Genomic DNA, 15,314 nt, shown 5'->3' with positions numbered 1-15,314 from the left:
AGGCAGAGTCATGATGACCATCCCACATTCCAGTTAAGCCAGCCCACAATTATTTACCCAGCGAGGCTCAGATCCCACATCAGATATCAACAGGCCCCAATAAACACGAGCATCTCCTGTTTGGAAAACAAGCCATAGAACAGGAACAGTCAGGTGTGAAAGAGATTAGCTGGAGGCTCGTGTGGGATGAAAAGGCTTTATGGTGTGTCAAACCCTGATGCTAATCACAGGTGGCCGTAGGACGGGGAGCTCGTGAGACCGGACTGACCTGGGGCAGCGGAGCCAAGCTGCACAGGTCACAGAGAAGTCAGACAGAAAATACATGTGTTCTAAAGGCCCGTACTTGCTTGTAATGTGTAGCCTATGTGAGGGCAACCATAAGATGGCCACCGCTCCAAGATGGAACCCACGAAGTAAATGTATAATAACTTATACATAGTGCATTTATCAATGAAACGCTATATAAAGCACTTGTACATACCGCATTGACCATTGGCGGTTCGCTAATACCGGGATAGACAGGGGTAGGGCCCTGCCTCCTACGCGGTCCCAAATTTCAAAGTACCACAGACCCTCCTTTTGCCCTTACATAGGCAATAACTATGCTCACATCAATCCGAGTCTAGGTCAATATTCATGAAGTCATGGAGATGTTGCTGTAGCATCATCCTATTACTTAGCTCGTCCATCGATACAGGTTTCCTTACACATAATGTAGCACTGAGGCCACATATCACAGGAGAACACTGTATGCACAGACAGAACAGGAAAAGGATGGCTAAGATCATTCCAATGACCATCAGAATTTTCCAACCCCAGGCAGATATCAGTTCCCAGAACCACCCCACCAGTGACCAATCTCCTTTATCCACGTGTATGGATTCAGATATTTTATGCAGTTTGGAGATGGCTTGATAAACTGTTGGTGCGTTATCTGGTATGAAAATGCAACAACTAGATTGGATAACCTTACATACCCCACCGCGGTCGGCAAGTATAACGTCTAGAACCATGCGGTTCTGCAAAGTCATGAGGCGATCCTCTTGGAGCTCAGCTGTCAAATTACCAAGGGCACCAGCCGTAACATTAACAGTGGATTCAACCACACGAGTCAGTTGTCTCAGGTCTCCCGCTTCCTGACCGGCAGTATCCTCCTTACTAATCACGCCTCTCACAACTCTGGTCTTGTGATAGTCGGAGGCAGCAGTGAATGTTGGCGGTAGCAGATTTGCAATATAGCATGTGCCCGAGAAATCAGGGGGCAACCATGTATATGCTCGGTCACTGCAGACAAAATATGTACCCTTGGCAGCCAAAAACGCAGGGGAAAACTGTGACTGGAAAGGTGTACGTTTCAGTACAGTCACTTCACCCCAGTTGAGCTCTTGGATTCTGACCATTACCTTGTAAACAGAACCGACCTATGTGGGGTACGACCCAAATTGGGGATGAGATTTTTCGCTGTCTTTCACTCAGACTAATACTATACCCCGTCGCGTTCCACCCTACATAAGCTCTCAATTCATCTTTGGGTATAGATGAGTATGCGTCGATATCTCTGCTCATATCGGCAACTCCATTCATTAAAGCTTTATTATTGGTGCTGGGTCTGATGGAACGCGGTTGTCGCGGGGAGTAGGTATCTAGTGCAAAGAGAAACATGGTCTGGAATGGCCATGACGATCCATTGTAACTAAACGGCAGCACTAGATAAGGAATACCCTTATTAATGGTATGTGGCATTAAACCACACACCCAGCAATTGGTTGTATTCATGACTAGTTGGTGCTGGTGCAGGAGCTGACTAAACGAGTTGTTTACAATCTCTGATCGTCTAGCTTGTTCGTGTTTGGGCAGAGGGTGAAAAGAGTGTGAGGAGACAGTAGGAGGAGGTATAGGCTGTACAGTGGGTGCAATGGGCTCTTGAGAGGAGAAGAATACAAATCCTACAGTAAACACTACCATACTACATAATATAAACAGACATAAAAATACAAAACGTTTGCTCTTCATTATTTTACATATTCTTGCTTTAAAGTTCATTTCCTCAGCGAGTCTCTCCATCTTGAAAAACTCCATCCTCTAATCGTGCCGCTCGCGGCGGGTGAGTATCTTCTGCTAAGGAGTAGGCCTGTCGGTCCAGGGAACGCCCTAGACCAACCAGAACCGTTGACCTAACGTCTTCGGCCTGTACCCCAAAGTCTTGGCACCGCGACCCTGTGGCTGAACCCGGATGGTGGGTCGAAAAACAAAAATCAAGAAAGTCCTTCAGATGGGAGAGCTATGGTATCGAAAAACAAAAAGGTAAGGAAAAGAATATTTATTTGTCCATAGGCCTTGGTCTTAAGTTATAGTGAAAACGGCCAGGTACTGTCTGATCTTGAAACAAGAGTTCAGGCTCTGTGGTGTCCAATCGAATTGACGGTGGCACAACTTCTTGCAAAATATCGTCACTTTCCTGTGCTGAAGCTGTGCCTCTTACGCGTGCATCACTGAACGGCACAAAACGAGGTACAGTGTCTGTTTCAGAGTCAGCGATACTCTCCTGGACCCACTGGTCCTACGGTGGAGGCAAAGGTATCATTTTGATGTGGGCGCCGTGGATCCAGTTCTTTTTCCCCTTTACTCGAACAGCTGACCTTGTAGACAGAAGTACGAGGTGAGGGCCAATCCAACGGGGCTCATCGTTGCTCTTCCGCTGGAAATTCTTGACGAGCACCCATGTGCCAGGGTCGATAGGGTGTCCTGGGGCCTCAGAGGCCTGGGGGAGAGTATCATGCACCTGTTGGTGTAAAACACGCAATTTAGCCGTCAATTCATACAAGTAATCAAGCAGTACTGGATGTTCGATTTCGCTGAATTTCGTCGGTCTTGGCACACCCCATACATTGGCCAAAAATAACCTTGTATGGGCTAAGTCCCACTCGTGAGTGTACGGTCATTCTGGTGGACAGGAGTGCTAGAGGAAGAGCGTCAGGCCAATTAAGACCGGAGCTCGCCTGGATTTTGGCCAGCTTGAGTTTTAGAGCGCCATTGTAGCGCTCTACTAATCCAGCTGATTGGGGGTGATTTGCAGCGTGGAACTTCTGCTTAATCCCCAATCCCTCACACACATTCTTCATCACTCGACCCACAAATTCACTCCCATTATCACTCCACACCATTCTTGGCATTCCAAACCTAGGGAAAAATTCCTTCACAAGGGCTTTGGCTGTGGATAGGGCAGTGTTGTCTTTTAGGGGATATGCCTCTATCCATTTTGAAAAAGCGCAGACAACCACCAATACATATTTCAGGTTGTTGCACCTTTCCATGTGGATAAAATCTAGCTGCAAAACTTCAAATGGATATGATGGAGGCGCAAAATGACCAGCTGGAGTTGGGGTTCCCCTACCAGGGTTGTATTTCAAGCATACCATACAATTCTTGACCACATTCTCTGCACACTTGGGAATCCCAGCATTCTGCCATACTGGAGCCAACAACTTACAGATTCATTTCATACTGATATGTGCCATTCCATGTGCCATAGTAACCACTGGAAGCACATATGCATCAGGTAACAACCATCGCCTATGTTCTGACAAATCAATCCAACAACCATTCTCATCCAACTTACCTGTACTTTTTCTCCACTTGCTCAACTCTTTCTCTGTGGCTTCAGCTTGAAGGGACTTCACACTCTCTATTGTGTTTTCACACATTCCAACATCACCAACCCATCTTGCAGGGCATGCAACATACATTCGAGTCTTCACATCTTTTGCTGTTTCTTTCGCGACTTCATCAGCAAACGCATTACCACGACCAACATCATCAGTGATTTTCTTGTGCGCACTGCATTTCATAATCGCAACTTGTAACGGTAGGGTGAGCGACTCAAGGAGATCATTCACCAACTTGCCATTCTGAATCTTAGCTCCATGCGAAGTCAGGAACCCACGTTCTTTCCACAATCGCCCAAAACTATGAGCCACGCCAAAGGCGTACTGGCTATCCGTATATATGTTCACTTTCATTCCTTCAGACAACACGCATGCTCTTGTAAGGGCAATCAGTTCTGCTGCTTGAGCCGAATTTTGTGGCACACGTGCAGTTTCAACAATCGTGTGCAAAGTCGTGATAGCATATGCAGCAGTCGTATCACCATTTGGAAGCTTGAAACACGAACCATCCACCCATAAGGTACCATCACACTCAGTCAGGGGAGTATCTTTAAGATCTACTCTCCCTTTCGTCTCTTCTTCTGTTCTGAACAGACAATCATGTTGCTCAATCTCATCTAGGTCTGCTGGAATTGGTAATAGTGTAGCTGGATTCAACGTGTTGCATCTCTTTATGTGTATATGATTTGCTAACAGTGTCAACTCATATCCGGATAATCGCGCACTAGTTAAGTGTTGTGTCTTGGTCCTGTTTAACAATGTGTCCACAGCATGTGGAACCATAACAATCAATGTATTATCCATTACTAGGCCAGCAGACTGTCGAATAGACGGAGCTGCGGCGGCTGTAGCTCTCAAACAACTTGGCAATGCCGTCGCTACCGGGTCCAAGGTTGACGAAAAATATGCGCATGGACGCGGTCTATCGCCAAAAGGCTGTGTTAACACTGATAATGCGCAACCATCTTTTTCATGAACATACAATGTAAAAGGCTTGCTGTAGTCAGGGGTACCCAACACAGGAGCTGAACACAATGCATTACGCAATTCCAAAAAACTTTTCTGACACTCTTCAGACCATGGGATAGGATTCGGTGTGTCCTTACTAACAAAGGTTTTGCCAGCAAGGACAAATTTGGTATCCAGTGCCTACAGTATGAAGTAATGCCCAAGAAAGCACTTACTTCTCTCTGTGTTCTAGGCACACTCAACTGCGCAATGGCTTGAATTCTTTCTGGGGTCAGTTTCCTTCCCTCCTTCGATAAGAGATGACCTAAGTAGGTCACTTCTTGTCGACAATATTGCAGCTTTGAGAGAGACACTTTGTGATGGAAGGCAGACAAATGACACAACAATGACAATGTAGCTTCTTTGCAAATCTTTTCAGTATCCGCGGCGATTAGCAAATCGTCAACATACTGAATGAGGATAGCGCCACTAGGTAAAACAAGTGCATCAAGCTGCGCTTTCAAAGCCTGACTGTATATTGATGGACTTTCACAGTAGCCCTGGGGAGCGCGTTTAAAGCGGAAGCTGCGACCTCCTAAACTGAAGCCAAAAATGTCTCTGCTCTCCTCTGCAATTGGGATGCTAAAGAAAGCATTCTTCAGATCGATCACTGAGAACCATGCAGCGGAGGCTGGAATCATAGTTAACAAGGCAGTTATATCAGGGACAACTGGAAACTGTGGCACAACAATCTTATTAACCTCTCTAAGGTCAATCACAAATCTGTAAACAGGTGGCTGTGAAGGGTCCGTTCGTTTTAAGACAGGTAAAACAGGACTATTGCAAACGTTGCCTCTTGTCTCTTCAATTACACCCTTTTTAATCAAATCACTGACAATTGCTAATATGCTTTCTGACCTTCATTGGAGATCTTATACTGGGGAATACGTGGCAATCTGACATTGGCTTTTAAAGTTACCACATATGGCGGTATTTCCAGGAGACCCACATCATTGGGACCAGTAGCCCAAAGGCCATCCGGAAGGGATGACAATTCAGGTGGCATTGCATTTTTAGACAAATACATTGGGGAAATCACTTTCTTACCTAATGTAAGTTGTACTCCTGAGGGAGAACAATATAGTGTTGCATGCAATCTTTTTAGCAAATCTAATCCTAGCAAATTTTCACCACAACCTGTCGTTAGGATGAGGGGTGCTTTTAGCTCACAAGGTCCAATAGAAAGTGACATAGGACTAGAAATCGGGTTCCTAACTGGGGCGCCAGAAAAACCTACTGAAACATTCATTTCGCCAGACAAAGGCGCGCCAGGGAGTTTTGAATGCATGATTGAACTCTTTGCAGCACCAGTATCCAGCAGAAAGGGCTCCGTTACATTTGCTGTAGTTACTTTAACATAAGGTCCGCTCTGATCCACTGGCACTGAAACAACTCCCTCTCTCTGTCTACGGCTGTCCTAGTAACCATTATCTTCTACATCGTCGTCTTCTGCATAATAATCATTATTGTAGTACTGAGCTGTATTACCAGTCGCGTTGGCTTGCTGATCAAAGCTATTTATGGTATTTTGAGGCGGAAGAGGACGCGCGTTCTGGGGAGCATTTCCACGCCCTCTGCCTCTAGGAGCTTGCTGACCACCTCTACCTCTTGCGCCATACGCATTACTGTTACGCTGCATTAATTTAGGGCAACTATATTTAAAATGACCTTCCTCTTTGCAATATGAACATTGGTTGGGACCTACAGGGATTCGTGGTTGATAATACCCATTCATTTGCTGATTATTCTGAAACTGTTGGGGCTGCTGATAGATACCTTGGGTTTGCCTATAATTATTCTGTCCTCCACGTGAAGGATAAGCCTGCTGCAAGAGGACCTTCGCTTTCAGTCCTTTCAGGTTCTTATCTGTTCTATCCTTCTCATCTTTATCTCTATTTTCATAATACTGTGCAGTAGCCAGTATTTGCGCTGAAGAGGAAACAGCCCAAGAACTTTCTGAATCTTTTAATTTCTTACACAACTCGGGAAGTAGATTCTGTACAAATTTATCCACAAATAACCGTTGGCCACCTTCAGTGCTCATGTCTTGACCACTGTGGTCGATAAACGTTTCTTCAAACCTGGTAAAGAAATCGGACACTGTCTCATCTTTCTTCTGCTTACATGCGGATAGTTTATCCCAATTTACGCGCATCGCGGGCATTATAGTCTTCATGTATGTAATAATTCTACCAGGGAGTTCTGCTACCAAAGGATCAGGCTTCGCGCCACCAACTTGGCCAGCATCTGCAGCAATGATATTAGCCTATGTGTTACCCAATTCTGCAGCATGATCTACATTACGAATGGATCCCCATAAAGGCTGTGGAACCACATTCCCAAACAGCATATCTATGTCAGCCAAATTCATTACACATGATTCTGCCGTTTGTGATAACTCCTTATAATATCCTGTAGGGTTTTTACGGGGGTCAGGCAATGTCTGCTTAAGTGCTAACACCTCAGAACGCTTCCATGGAACATGTACCCAAACGTGCTGAAAATATGGCTGAACAGGTGGGTTAGCAGCCAAATCACCAGGTCTCCAAACTGGAGGAACCTCACGCATTGGATATTGGCGTGCTTTTACCTTCTTCCCCACAGAGAGTTCCTGTTCGAACAATGATTGCTGACAATCGTCATTTCTGAAGGACAGTAAAGTCGCAACTGCTTTATCTACATTGGGACCCACAATTGTACCTGCTTCAAAATCAAATCGTACTCGACACAATTCCTGGGGGTTTGGGTTTGCACCATTATCCTCCAATACCTCACAGAGGAATTCACACATTTTATCAAAGACATACCTCTGTTTTGGGGCATCCCATTGGTGAAAAACGTTAACAACTGATTCCACATTATAGAGTGAAGGGAAACCAATCCACCTACGCGCCAGATGATCTAACACCTCTTTCTCGTCGGGACCAGGCAGCTGACTGCGCAATTGCTTACGCGGTAAGCCAGGAGTGGCACTAGATGATCCAAAGAGAGGCGACATTAAACTAGTAACTACATTAGCTAGTCGTTGTCGTGCTGAAGGAGAAGTTGAGGCGAAAACGGGGGGATAGACAGAGGGAAGAAAAACGGATTCAGATACAGGTACCGGGGTAGTACAAGAAGGAGCGCCAGGAGAGGCAGCTGATGTGCTAGGCGAAGTCGCAGGAAGCGCGGGGGTAACAGGTAACAAAACTGGCGGCCCTTGAGAGGGCTGCACTGCAGGGATAGGAGCCAGCTGAAGAGGAGCTGGCGGCTGCGGGAAGGCTTGCGGCATATTTACTGGGGGCTGCACATTTACAAGCTGTGGAGGTGCGGTGGCATTTTGTGCATACGGGGGTGGTGAACTTAACAAATGGGACATTAGGGAATCTTTCTCTTTCTCTTTTGTCTCATCTTGCACAAGGGGTGACAAAACAGGGTAACATTTATCGATCCCTAGTTTGCGCTGTCTATGTAGCTGTTCATTCATTTGTTCCTCCTCATTATCTTTAAATTGCACAGCTGCTTGCATCACAGACATACCTCTTTCTCTCTTATTCCTTTTCGCTAGCTTAATTTCCTTCTGTTTGGCTTCCTTTCGCCATAGGCGGAAAGAATCAAACATCGCCGGCCGGGCTTTCTTTTTAAACAATTTAACTTCCAAATTATCTAAGATATCTGTATCGAAACTACCATTTTGGGGCCATTTTAAAACACCGTCCTTTCTGGTGTACCGGATCCATACTTCATTATATGCAATGGGGCCCACGCCATGTTTTACATAAAGCTCATAAGTTGGAGTTCCAATTGGAGGAACCGGACATGAATCCTCTAACTGGAAATCCCTTCCACAACCCAAACAAAACAATCTTCCAAATACACTAGCACCAGGCATCTTCGCTCACTAGTCTAGTTCCAAACTTCAAAGGATTATCGATTACGATAGTCTCGTGAATACACGAGTCCTCTGGCTTTGGCGTTTGCAAACTCCAAATCGAAATGATCCCGAAGGATACCAAAAATCCCAAAGGATACCAAACAAACTGGGAGACGCTCCACTTATACTTAACTGAATATCGATGATCAATGGCGTCACCAGAAGACTCTCTCGATTGTTTCGCTCTACCAAAAATCGTCAAGGGTCCAAAACAGGGCGATTAATCAGGGCAGCAGTCCTTCGTAGCCGTCGGGACGCGGAGAACCTCGCAGAAAAGACTTTCGGACCACGTCGAAATGCAGGGGTCGATGAAGTGGCGGCCTTCCTCCAGAATTTCCACACGAAGCTCCTCACGAACCTCTGGCTTGGACCGGTACCGCTGAAATCGTCCCGAGTTGGGCGCCAACTGAAGTACTGGGAATTTTAAGCCCAGCGGTGCAGGGGAACACACCCTATGAATTCGGGTTCTTCCTGTTTCAGACCTACAGAAACACAGAGTCTTCTGGGTGAAGTCAAAGATCAGTTTATTGGCTGCAGACCAATTACAGGTATCCGAGAAGTACAACAGTGTGTATGTTCTCAGGAGACTGCTTCAAGTTACAGAAACGAGCTTCTCCTTAAATACAAAATATCCTGCTTCAGGCACACATTCCTTGTTTTATGATATGGCCATATAAATGTATACATTACAAACGAAAAGGCAGAGTCATGATGACCATCCCACATTCCAGTTAAGCCAGCCCACAATTATTTACCCAGCGAGGCTCAGAACCCACATCAGATATCAACAGGCCCCAATAAACACGAGCATCTCCTGTTTGGAAAACAAGCCATAAAACAGGAACAGTCAGGTGTGAAAGAGATTAGCTGGAGGCTCGTGTGGGATAAAAAGGCTTTATGGTGTGTCAAACCCTGATGCTAATCACAGGTGGCCGTAGGACGGGGAGCTCATGAGACCGGACTGACCTGGGGCAGCGGAGCCAAGCTGCACAGGTCACAGAGAAGTCAGACAGAAAGTACATGTGTTCTAAAGGCCCGTACTTGCTTGTAATGTGTAGCCTATGTGAGGGCAACCATAAGATGGCCACCGCTCTAAGATGGAACCCACGAAGTCAATGTATAATAACGTATACATAGTGCATTTATCAATGAAACGCTATATAAAGCACTTGTACATACCGCATTGACCATTCGCGGTTCGCTAATACCGGGATAGACAGGGGTAGGGCCCTGCCTCCTACGCGGTCCCAAATTTCAAAGTACCACAGCAAGGTATTGGTGGGGCTCTCTCCTCATTTGCCTAAGCACATCGCAAGGTATGCTGGGTGCAGAAAATCTTCATCTTCCCCACTGACAGTCAGTCATAACTGAAAGTGCAGACCCTCTTAGGAATTAGCCGTTTCAGGCCTTTACCACGACAGCAGCTCTCTGTCCCTCTCCTTTCTCTGTGATCCTAGCACTAGCATGCTCAGGATTTGGCTTTACCTGGGAGCCAGAAATCTACCCGGTGAGGGCTTGCCCGGTGTGAGGCTTTTGAGCATTTGGGAGCGTTCGGGACGTGAGAGGACACTGGACAGGAAACTATGCCAATTTGAAGTATCCAACCTTCCTGCTGCAGTGAGAGGCTCTTTCCGTGGAAATCTGCCACTTGGAGTCCTCTCAACTTGCCCTCTGATAAAACATTTTGTGAGCCGCAGTTACATCCGATGGTTACAAGGTGGCGCTGCATTCAGGTGAGAGCACAAGTATGCACAAAATCTTGGGGACTTTTGCCCGATTTATCGGTGGATCTTGCCTATTATTTTCAGAGGCTAGATATCGCCTAGAAATGCTTTTTAACATAGGGATGCTGGGGTTATAATGTCTGGTCGGGGCTCAGCCCTTTCATTGCCTGCCCCCAGCAAAATATTTATTAACAGCACATGTGAGTTTTGACTGCTTTATGGAAAATAACATATATTGGGACAATGAATGTAGCAGATGAGGCGATCGAGATGTCTACCTACGTGTTTGTTTATTTTTTTATATAACGGCTGATTATTATGTTTCTGATATTTCAGTTTTGTGACATGTTGCATTAAAATATATCCTGCTTGGAGAATATATCAATACTTGCACTGCGTTGGCCGGTAATCGAACCCGGGTCAAATGCTTGGAAGGCAGCTATGCTCACCACTATACCACCAACGCCCTCTGATGTGTGTCCTCTAGGTTCCAGATGTTACAACCCCGAGTTCAATGGCAATCTTGCACCAGTTCCAATGGTGCATTTGGTGTGGATACCAACAGGAAAAGCAGTAGAAATTGTCTTGCAGAGGGTAAAGAACTGGGGATTGAAACCAAGGACAAAGCTGTGCAGAAGAGAAGAAATGGAAAGCAGCAGTACAAATAGTGGAAATGAGCATATGGGCAGCATCGGAAGCAAAGCAGCGAAGAGAAAGGGAGTAAATTCCATGAAATGCATAGGAGATTGATAAAAGCAGAACAAAAAGGGAACAATGAAATTCAAAGCATACCCCGAAAAATGTGTGAAGGTCCATCCCGTCATTTATGCTTCTAATTGGGTATCTTTACTTTCAAAGTATAGGGTTGATCCGTTGAAGATCACTCTCTTGATTTTCAGCAGAGACAGATAGTTGAGAAGTCTTTTCTCACATAGCTAGCACAAGCCTGCGCTTTTCCATGCTGGCAGGGTGGAAATGACAGATTAGTCCTAGGAAGAAAAATCAAGTGATATTAGCAGAGGATGGTTTCGATCCATCGACCTCTGGGATATGGGCCCAGCACGCTTCCGCTGCGCCACTCTGCTCCCTTGTGAAAGTGCTCTCTTTATGCAGAGGAGGAGCTTTCAGCGGAGTGGCAAGGGATTGGTGGGGCTCTCTCCTCATTTGCCTAATCACATCGCAAGGTATGCTGGGTGCAGAAAATCTTCATCTTCCCCACTGACAGTCAGTCATAACTGAAAGTGCAGACCCTCTTAGGAATTAGCCGTTTCAGGCCTTTACCAAGACAGCAGCTCTCTGTCCCTGTCCTTTCTCTGTGATCCTAGCACTAGCATACTCAGGATTTGGCTTTACCTGGTAGCCAGAGATCTACCCGGTGAGGGCGAGGCTTTTGAGCGTTTGGGAGCGTTCGGGACGTGAGAGGACGCTGGACAGGAAACTATGCCAATTTGAAGTATCCAACCTTCCTGCTGCAGTGAGAGGCTCTTTACGTGGAAATCTGCCACTTGGAGTCCTCTCAACTTGCCCTCTGATAAAACATTTTTCTGAGCCGCAGTTACATCCGATGGTTACAAGGTGGCGCTGCATTCAGGTGAGAGCACAAGGTTGCACAAAATCTTGGGGACTTTTGCCAGATTTATCGGTGGATCTTGCCTATTATTTTCAGAGGCTAGATATCGCCTAGAAATGCTTTTTAACATAGGGATGCTGGGGTTATAATGTCTGGTCGGGGCTCAGCCCTTTCATTGCCTGCCCCCAGCAAAATATTTATTATCAGCACATGTGAGTGGTGAGTGCTTTATGGAAAACAGCATATATTGGGACAATGAATGTAGCAGATGAGGCGATCGAGATGTCTACCTACGTGTTTGTTTATTTTTTTATATAACGGCTGATTATTCTGTTTCTGATATTTCAGTTTTGTGACATGTTGCATTAAATATATCCTGCTTGGAGAATATATAAATATTTGCACTGCGTTGGCCGGGAATCGAACCCGGGTCAACTGCTTGGAAGGCAGCTATGCTCACCACTATACCACCAACGCCCTCTGATGTGTGTCCTCTAGGTTCCAGATGTTACAACGCCGAGTGCAGTGGCAATCTTGCACCGGTTCCAATGGTGCATTTGGTGTGGACACCAACATGAAAAGCAGTAGAAATTGTCTTGCAGAGGGTAAGGAACTGGGGATTGAAACCAAGGACAAAGCTGTGCAGAAGAAAAGGAAAGCAGCAGTACAAATAGTGGAAATGAGCATATGGGCAGCATCGGAAGCAAAGCGGCGAAGAGAAAGGGAGTAAATTCCATGAAATGCATAGGAGATTGATAAAAGCAGAACAAAAAGGGAAGAATGAAATTCAAAGCATGCCCCGAAAAACGTGTGAAGGTCCCACCTGTCATTTACGCTTCTAATTGGGTATCTTTACTTTCAAAGTATAGGGTTGATCCTTTGACGATCACTCTCTGGATTTAAAGCAGAGACAGATAGTTGAGAAGTCTTCTCACATAGCTAGCACAAGCCTGAGCTTTTCCTTGCTGGCAGGGTGGAAATGACAGATTAGTCCTCGGAAGAAAAATCAAGCAATATTAGCAGAGGATGGTTTTGATCCATCGACTTCTGGGTTATCGGCCCAGCACGCTTCCGCTGCGCCACTCTGCTCTATTGTGAAAGTGCTCTCTTTATGCAGAGGAGGAGCTTTCAGTGGAGTGGCAAGGGATTGGTGGGGCTCTCTCCTCATTTGCCTAAGCACATCGCAAGGTATGCTGGGTGCAGAAAATCTTCATCTTACCCACTCACAGTCAGTCATAACTGAAAGTGCAGACCCTCTTAGGAATTAGCCGTTTCAGGCCTTTACCAAGACAGCAGCTCTCTGTCCCTGTCCTTTCTCTGTGATCCTAGCACTAGTATACTCAGGATTTGGCTTTACCTGGGAGCCAGAGATCTACCCGGTGAGGGGAGGCTTTTGAGCGTTCGGGACGTGAGAGGACGCTGGACAGGAAACTATGCCAATTTGAAGTATCCAACCTTCCTGCTGCAGCGAGAGGCTCTTTCCGTGGAAATCTGCCACTTGGAGTCCTCTCAACTTGCCCTCTGATAAAACATTTTTCTGAGCCGCAGTTACATCCGATGGTTACAAGGTGGTGCTGCATTCAGGTGAGAGCACAAGTATGCACTAAATCTTGGGGACTTTTGCCAGATTTATCGGTGGATCTTGCCTATTATTTTCAGAGGCTAGATATCGCCTATAAATGCTTTTTAAAATAGGGATGCTGGGGTTATAATGTCTGGTCTGGGCTCAGCCCTTTCATTGCCTACCCCCAGCAAAATATTAATTATCAGCACATGTGAGTGGTGAGTGCTTTATGGAAAATAGCATATATTGGGACAATGAATGTAGCAGATGAGGCGATCGAGATGTCTACCTACGTGTTTGTTTATTTTTTTATATAACGGCTGATTATTCTGTTTCTGATATTTCAGTTTTGTGACATGTTGCATTAAAATATATCCTGCTTGGAGAATATATAAATATTTGCACTGCGTTGGCCGGGAATCGAACCCGGGTCAACTGCTTGGAAGGCAGCTATGCTCACCACTATACCACCAACGCCCTCTGATGTGTGTCCTCTAGGTTCCAGATGTTACAACGCCGAGTGCAGTGGCAATCTTGCACCGGTTCCAATGGTGCATTTGGTGTGGATACCAACATGAAAAGCAGTAGAAATTGTCTTGCAGAGGGTAAAGAACTGGGGATTGAAACCAAGGACAAAGCTGTGCAGAAGAGAAGAAATGGAAAGCAGCAGTACAAATAGTGGAAATGAGCATATGGGCAGCATCGGAAGCAAAGCAGCGAAGAGAAAGGGAGTAAATTCCATGAAATGCATAGGAGATTGATAAAAGCAGAACATAAAGGGAAGAATGAAATTCAAAGTATGCCCCGAAAAACGTGTGAAGGTCCCACCTGTCATTTATGCTTCTAATTGGGTATCTTTACTTTCAAAGTATAGGGTTGATCCTTTGACGATCACTCTCTTGATTTACAGCAGAGACAGATAGTTGAGAAGTCTTTTCTCACATAGCTAGCACAAGCCTGCGCGTTTCCTTGCTGGCAGGGTGGAAATGACAGATTAGTCCTAGGAAGAAAAATCAAGCAATATTAGCAGAGGATGGTTTCGATCCATCGACCTCTGGGTTATGGGCCCAGCACGCTTCCGCTGCGCCACTCTGCTCCCTTGTGAAAGTGCTCTCTTTATGCAGAGGAGGAGCTTTCAGCGGAGTGGCAAGGGATTGGTGGGGCTCTCTCCTCATTTGCCTAAGCACATCGCAAGGTATGCTGGGTACAGAAAATCTTCATCTTCCCCACTCACAGTCAGTCATAACTGAAAGTGCAGACCCTCTTAGGAATTAGCCGTTTCAGGCCTTTACCAAGACAGCAGCTCTTTGTCCCTGTCCTTTCTCTGTGATCCTAGCACTAGCATACTCAGGATTTGGCTTTACCTGGGAGCCAGAGATCTACCCGGTGAGGGCTGAGGCTTTTGAGCGTTTGGGAGCGTTCGGGACGTGAGAGGACGCTGGACAGGAAACTATGCCAATTTGAAGTATCCAACCTTCCTGCTGCAGTGAGAGGCTCTTTCCGTGGAAATCTGCCACTTGAAGTCCTCTCAACTTGCCCTCTGATAAAACATTTTTCTGAGCCGCAGTTACATCCGATGGTTACAAGGTGGCGCTGCATTCAGGTGAGAGCACGAGTATGCACTCAATCTTGGGGACTTTTGCCAGATTTATCGGTGGATCTTGCCTATTATTTTCAGAGGCTAGATATCGCCTAGAAATGCTTTTTAAAATAGGGATGCTGGGGTTATAATGTCTGGTCGGGGCTCAGCCCTTTCATTGCCTGCCCCCAGCAAAATATTTATTATCAGCACATGTGAGTGGTGAGTGCTTTATGGAAAATAGCATATATTGGGACAATGAATGTAGCAGATGAGGCGATCGAGATGTCT

At 45.9% G+C, this 15,314-nt stretch overlaps 2 non-coding genes across 2 annotated transcripts; both read right to left on the bottom strand.

The window, feature by feature from the left end:
• Nucleotides 1-12,285: 12,285 nt before the first annotated feature.
• TRNAG-UCC (transfer RNA glycine (anticodon UCC)) lies at nucleotides 12,286-12,357 on the bottom strand. Its single transcript has one exon. It is a non-coding gene; the product is annotated as a tRNA-Gly (tRNA).
• A 1,492-nt stretch (nucleotides 12,358-13,849) lies between these two features.
• On the bottom strand, nucleotides 13,850-13,921 carry TRNAG-UCC (transfer RNA glycine (anticodon UCC)). The gene has a single exon. It is a non-coding gene; the product is annotated as a tRNA-Gly (tRNA).
• Between the last annotated feature and the right edge of the window lie 1,393 nt (nucleotides 13,922-15,314).

Source organism: Triturus cristatus, chromosome 11, assembly GCF_964204655.1.
Source record: "Triturus cristatus chromosome 11, aTriCri1.1, whole genome shotgun sequence".
Classification (NCBI taxonomy): Eukaryota; Metazoa; Chordata; class Amphibia; order Caudata; family Salamandridae; genus Triturus; species Triturus cristatus.
This window is presented reverse-complemented; position numbering and strand designations above follow the sequence as displayed.